A 6,875-nucleotide genomic window follows, 5' to 3' on the forward strand; every position below is an offset into this window, starting at 1 on the left:
GGTGATGGGAATTTTATGATAAATGTCCAGAGAAAGCATAATTGAGGTAAGGAGCGAGGATGGGGGATCGAGATGGGATCACATGGGATCTCTCTGATGCGTCTTGGAGGACGACTCTCTTCTCGAGGGATCTGTTCACAAAAAATGGTGGAAGTGAGGTCACCATTAAGAGATACAAGTCCTCCATCCTCTCTTTCTTACTCTTCTTCTCCTTGTTCTAATTCTTCTCCACTTAACTACCAACTTGACTTATCTTCTCAGTTAGATTTCTTATGTGCCAAAGCCATGTTTAAGGATAAAGACATTGAATCACACTTAACTAAAGCTAAGTTAAACCCTTCATAGCAGTGATGCTTCGATTCTTTTCCTCTCTTCCTTGTGAAGGAAAAAAACCCAGCTTTGAGTTCCTTTGTAACCCGAACACCACATTCCTCCATCTTACTTTCAAACAAACGCTGCTTCTGTTTAATTTGAAAACGAAAAAGCCCATTAGGATGTAACTGATTGTTATGGAAACAACAAATCGAGAAAGTAATTTTGATACGTTTGCTTAGGTAAAACTAAAAAGAGAGCAAATCAATGACAATGATCAAAGTATACCACATCATCTTACTTTTAAATACAAAAACAACTTTTGCCACTTTTTTTCCATAAATTTAGATGGAGCTTAATCTTGATTTTTATATAATACATATTTTATTATAAATAAAAAGTTTTTATATTCAATGATTTAATTTTTCAAGATGATCTTCTCAAATCTTCTATTCCTTCGATGTACCTTTGCACTTTTAGGGGCCATTGCTAGTTTATATATGTATGTTTTTAAAACTTATAATTATAATATAAAATTATTTTTACTTGGTCGTTTTTCTCGAACATGAAACAAACATAAAACAGAGTAACAACCTAAGAACCTGAGACATTTGATATGAGTGAAAGCCTCTTGACAAAACACCAATAATTAATTCCAAGTCACTTGATTTTCCTTGAATAATGATGATGACTCAATCTCCATTCCTAAATAGTAGCCAATATTGATTTGATAAATAAACTATAATAAATTTTCCCACCGTGTAAAAAACAAAAAAACACCCAACTAAATTTGGATGAAATTCAAACACTTTCACCCAAAAACAAATAACCTAACTCAATAACATAAGTCACTTCCCCGTTTACTTTCCAACTTAGGCGTTATGCTAGCTTGGGTCATTGTCAAATCTTTCATGTCTATCATTTTATATCAAATCGCGCATCCAGATTAGCGTCGCATTTAAGAACAGGACGTGACTCCTACAACAAGGCAGAGCGAACAAAATTTCATGGCATTAAACAAAAGTATAAATACACAAGACATGTGCACAGCTAGGAAGAAAGAGCCACTGTGAAGCAGCAGCTTCACCTATATCTTCACAGCACTTGGGCGCGGATTGGTGATCCGGAGATCAAATATTTACTGGAAGTCTTCAAGGGAGGGCAATTTTAGCGTTTCAAAGTCATTCCAGTCGTCTTCAATGCTGCGATTTCGATTGAATCCAGTGTGTTGGAATCAGTTTCTGCATGGAAAACGCGTAGTTTAAAGAGTTTATAAACTAGGGCAAGATTATGACAAAATCCGACCATTTTTTTTTTTCGAAAATTTGGGTAATTCTGATTTAAAAAAGATAAAAACTACCTCATTCCCATAGAAATCTGCCGTCCACGGGAATATGTGGCGTCTGTAGACGACGACCATAAAAAATGGCCGCCGAAAGGTTATTCCAATGCTCGAATCGTCTTACAATTAAGCGCAACAATGACCGAGCAAGACATAATCCTGACTGTCCGAAGGCCACATGCATGAAATCAGGACGCAAATGCTCTGAAAAGAGGCTCATCTTTTTGCCCTACGAGGGGTTTAGGCACCTCAATACGAGCTTCTCTTGTAATCGGGGTTCGATTTCGAATACCGGCATCGCACCCACTCAAAGGTTTCTACATTTTTCTTTTCTACGGCATTTTTTCGGTATTGTTAATTTCATTATTCATATAAAGTAAAGGCGTGAATCTTTAGAGCTGCAACGATTTAATTCTTTACAAACTATGTATTACGTAGAAATATGTTTCTAGGGCAATGCGAGACCGGCAGTGCCCTAATTGTATAAATATCTCTTACAGCTTTTTTTGGTTCCCCTGTTTTTCCATGAAAATTAAAGTTTGCCGAAGATTTTGCCAAGGATGTCATTTGAAAGATCGAAAGGAAGCTTTCTATTTTTAATCAAACACCGAATTTGCATTTTTTTTACAGGTTTTTTTAGGAAAAAATTACGAACTTTTTATTATATAAAAATAAAAAATTGTTACATAATTATACTTACAGCATATATGTCAAAATAATACTTATAGCATATATGTCAAAATAATTCCGAAATACATTCCACATTCCCACAGGCATACAACCCAGAGTGACAGCCATAGTTGAAAATAACCAACCAATATTCGGGAATACAATCCAGAGTCACAGCCATAGTTGAAAAGAACCCACCAATATTCCAAAAACCCTCGCAATAGAAGTTGCTGAAACAAAATAGGACAATCAAGTCCACCATGAAAAAAAAACCAACGTAAAACAACCCGTAAGTCCAAAATGTCTCACAGAAATAAAAATATGTTTGAAAAAACCCAAAAAGGTAAAAACCCACCATATATAATCAATATATAATACCTGAGGACCGACCGCCCAGGTACCCAGGGTTGCGTAGAAACTATGCAACCCATCAAGCCCAAAAACAAAAACAGGGCACCATAGAAACGGGGGCAGAAATCCCCATAGCAACCCCAGTTGCAGGGGAGAGGCCTGAGAAACCCCTGAGCATTGGAATAACCGGTTATTTATCTCCGCTTCCCCATACAGTCCCTGTTTTCTTTTAAATGTCTCAATTTGTGAAATTTGACACAAATCTCTGGGACTGGTCCAGTTTTCTTTGAAATGTCTCAATTTGTGAAATTTGACACAAATCTCTGGGACTGGTCCAGTTTTCTTTGAAATGTCTCAATTTGTGAAATTTGACACAAATCTCTGGGACTGGTCCAGTTTTAACTTGAACTGCAACTTACATATCTAATCTTATATCTTTTTGTTCTGCTGGATTGGAAGATCCTTCTTCAAAATTTCTGAGCCCCCGCACTCCCCTATCTCTTATTAAATCTCTATTCAAATGGAAGAATAATGATATTTGCATTTAAATCGACAGACCTTTTGATGCAAGCAGGGCATATTTTCGTTACGGCAATCCTGTGGTATGGGAATGTTGTTTTATAAAGTTAAATGTATTTTTCTGTTAATTGTAAGGGAATTTTCCCTTCGCCATTTCCGGATTATATTTTTCCTTTGGAGATCAGGTAATCTGATACTTGTAAGGCAATCCTGTGGTATGGGAATGTTGTTTTATAAAGTTTTTTTTTTATACCACATGGTGAATCGGTAACTGCCTGGCCTAATCTAGGAGAGACCCAGGATCAAACCTCACTGCTGCCACTATAACACCAAGAGCATAACCAATCACCTGCAAATCAGTTATGCTAAGTTCCTATGATTTTAGCAAGAGCAGACTCAACGGGAAAGGGGAATCCGCCCCTCTAGCTGCCACCACAGCAGGCTAATGTACTCAATGAGATTTGAACTTCGGTCCGCCCGGGCTTCGCCCATGTGACTTACCGTCAAACCACACATCACTGTACAATGTTGTTTTATAAAGTTAAATGTATTTATTGTAAGGGAATTTTCGCTTCGCCATACAGTACATGTTTTCTTTTAAATATGGCTCAATTAGTGAAATTAGACACAAATCTCTGGAATTGGTCTGGCTTTAATTTGAGCTGTAACTCACGTATGGAATCTTACTTTTTTAGTGCCGCTGGATTGGAAGATTCTTCTTAAAACCTTTTGAGCCCCACTCCCCTGCCTCTTATTAAATCACTATTCAAATGGAAGAATAATGATATTTTCATTTAAATTGGTAGATCTTTTAACGCAAAAAGGCCATATTTTGGTTAGGGATCACCTAGAATAATCAAATTTCATTTCCGTATTATATTCTTCATGTGGAGATCAGTTAAACTGATACTTATAAGGCAGAAGGAAGGTAATATGATACTTATAAGGCAATCATGTGGTTTAGGAATGTTGTGTTTTTAAGGAAAACTTTTTCTGGTACTTGTAAGGGAATCCTCTTGTATCGGAACGCTATTTTTTTAATAGGCAAAACCTTTCGCTACTTTTGTTTTAATAGGTAAAAGCTTTTGTTTGATATGTGGGAGCATGAAACTCAACTTTCGTATTAACACATTAACCCGCTTTTTAGTTATATGAATTTGATCTCTGTACCTCTGCATTGAGAGATATGTGCTTTTAGCATTTACCAACCACTCATGGTTAATACCCAGTCTAGTATCAAGATCTTACCGAACCCTAATTAAGCTAATTGTTGATAAGGAGGAAGACAATTGATTCAATGATAACTTATTTATGCTCCAATTGAACAAAGAAACTAAGTAGTAGGCTTAGTTTAATTGAATTTTAGAGTGATAATACTGATTATATATTTTTCTGATATTTGCATATCCTTGAGTAATATCTAACATAACGCGCTTAAAGACTCCTTATTGTCTACTAGGTACTTGGGATAAGATTGAATTCTGGTGAATTATAATTGGGTAAATAAAAATGATCAGTTATCTTTCACTGTTCTATGCAGCTTCATCCTGAAAGTGAAATTCATTTCTTTGTAACCTTTTGAATAACATCCAAGGGGACATACGAATATGAATTCCAGGCCTGTCCTATTACACTTAGTATCTCATGGGCTTAGTGTGCCCCTACAAAATTTTAACTATTGCAACTTTTTCCTGACCTTTGTGATTACATCTTAGAGTGCTGTTATAGTAACTCTTGAATGCTCAAAAGTAAATCGAGGGAGCAGCTACACCATATTTTATTCGTGTCCTTTATAATGCTATACATACTATAATCTTGCATGTAAATCGATGAAGGTCGACATCTTTAGTTACGGGTCAGTGCGATCTGGTAATAGAAGTGGCTGAATTTTACTGTTGTTGTTAAGTATAAAAGAATATTAATCTTGTGTATTTTTCTCATGAATTTGCTACAGAGCTGAGAAAATGAGGATACACTGCGGGGAAGGAAAAGTAAAGCTTCATTTCAAGCTGGACCATCAAGTGAGTTTTGGGGAGCACCATGCTGTGTTAGGATCATCAAAAACTTTTGGGGTATGGAAAAAGGAGCTGATGATGTCATGGAGTGAGTCTGGATGGATTTTGGATCTGGAAACTAAAGGTGGTGAAAAAGTTGAGTACAAGTTTGTGATTGTTAGAGGAGATGGAAAGATAATATGGGAGGGAGGCCATAACCGGCTTTTAGAACTCCCTGAAAAAGGGAGCTTTGAAATTGTCTGTCACTGGGACAAGACACAAGAAGCCCTGTATTTGCAAAGGATGGATCGTGTACTTGCAGCATCACAGACTTTGGATATTAAGAAGGAAGCAACCTCATCAAATGGGAAGCCTCAAGTAGAGACATACGAGAATGTACCTGAGGCAAGTCCTTTTGTTCAAGAATGGCAAGGCAAGGATATTACTTTAATGAGATCTATTGACCGTTCAGTCAGAGAAAGGGAAAGGAGCTGGAATACATCCTGTTTAGAGGTATCAGCAGGGAGGCTGGTTGGAGTTGATCGAATTGCAAGAAATTGGTGGTGGAAGGTAAGATACATCTGTTGTTATTTTTTATTGAAAAAGATTTATGGGTCCAGGCATACTCTTGGTCTTCATGTGAGACTTTTAGATACCCAGGAAGCAATTTACAGGGTCACTTCTCGGTTGCCTTGAAAGTTTGTAAGGATCCTTCTTTATTCCGTAATTGAGGTTAAAAAGGCTCTGTTAGAATACTTCATAAAGTTCCTACACTTTCAGAGAAGGTCATGGATTTCGGGACATTTCTGAAGCATTTGTGCAGACTGCAATCAAAACATATTCTACCTCTCAGGAAGTGAAGAGCTAAATCAATGTTATGTATATTTTCTCTCTTCGTTCTCTTTTCATAGCTCTGATCTACCCTAGTTTTCAATCTGACTAGCCCAGAGATTAAGTCAGGTCACATCTAGCAAATGACACCACCATAAAAAGAGGTAGACGGTCAAGCTATTCAAGAGGTTTATGGTATTTTTATGTTGTGGCTATGTCAAGTAGAATTGCATACGATGAAAATGTGAGCAATGACTTCCAACAATAGATAGTTTCCTTAAAATAGTGGCTCTTTCAATGAATTCAATGCACACATGAATAAGCTAAAGGAACAAATGTTTCAGGTCACGGATACTATAAATGTAGTCATGGTTCCATTTTTCAATATCATTTCAGAGATCCATTCCAATCAACAAAAATTACTTACCAATTTGTCAAGATTTTTCTCCCCAGGGAAGGTTTCTCACTGCTCTGATTACGAAATGGAACTACTTCCTCATGGTGGGATTTTTTATTTTTTATTTTTATTTTGACAAAATGATGTCCTGACATGGGTGAGATAACTGGGGCAGTATTTATTCTTGGATCGAACCTCGGTATAGTAGAAGGTGACCTTAGTATCACTTTCCTTGAAGATTGAACTTTTCCTATTGTATCAATGGATAAAAATAGAAAAGTACATAAAGGACCAATATCACTTGGGCTAATTGTGTGGGTGTTGTTGTAAAATGTAACTAGGTTTCGATCTTCATAATGACATGTAATTGTGACTTTTGTAAATGACGTAATGAAGAAAATAAAACTATTATAGTAAGCCTTGCTTCATGGGTTTCATGAGTAAATGATTTTATTTTAGA

The 6,875-nt window shown here is 36.5% G+C and overlaps 1 pseudogene across 1 annotated transcript; it reads left to right on the forward strand.

Annotated features, from left to right (window-relative positions):
- The first annotated feature begins 1,334 nt into the window (after window positions 1-1,334).
- On the forward strand, window positions 1,335-6,079 carry LOC149240418 (phosphoglucan, water dikinase, chloroplastic-like; annotated as a pseudogene). The gene is made up of 2 exons (XR_016245531.1): window positions 1,335-1,967; window positions 5,148-6,079. The product of XR_016245531.1 is annotated as a phosphoglucan, water dikinase, chloroplastic-like (transcript).
- The last annotated feature ends 796 nt before the right edge of the window (window positions 6,080-6,875 follow it).

This window comes from Pinus tabuliformis, chromosome 8 (genome assembly GCF_031772625.1).
Source record: "Pinus tabuliformis cultivar Carrire ecotype Pingquan chromosome 8, CPIR1, whole genome shotgun sequence".
NCBI lineage: Eukaryota > Viridiplantae > Streptophyta > Pinopsida > Pinales > Pinaceae > Pinus > Pinus tabuliformis.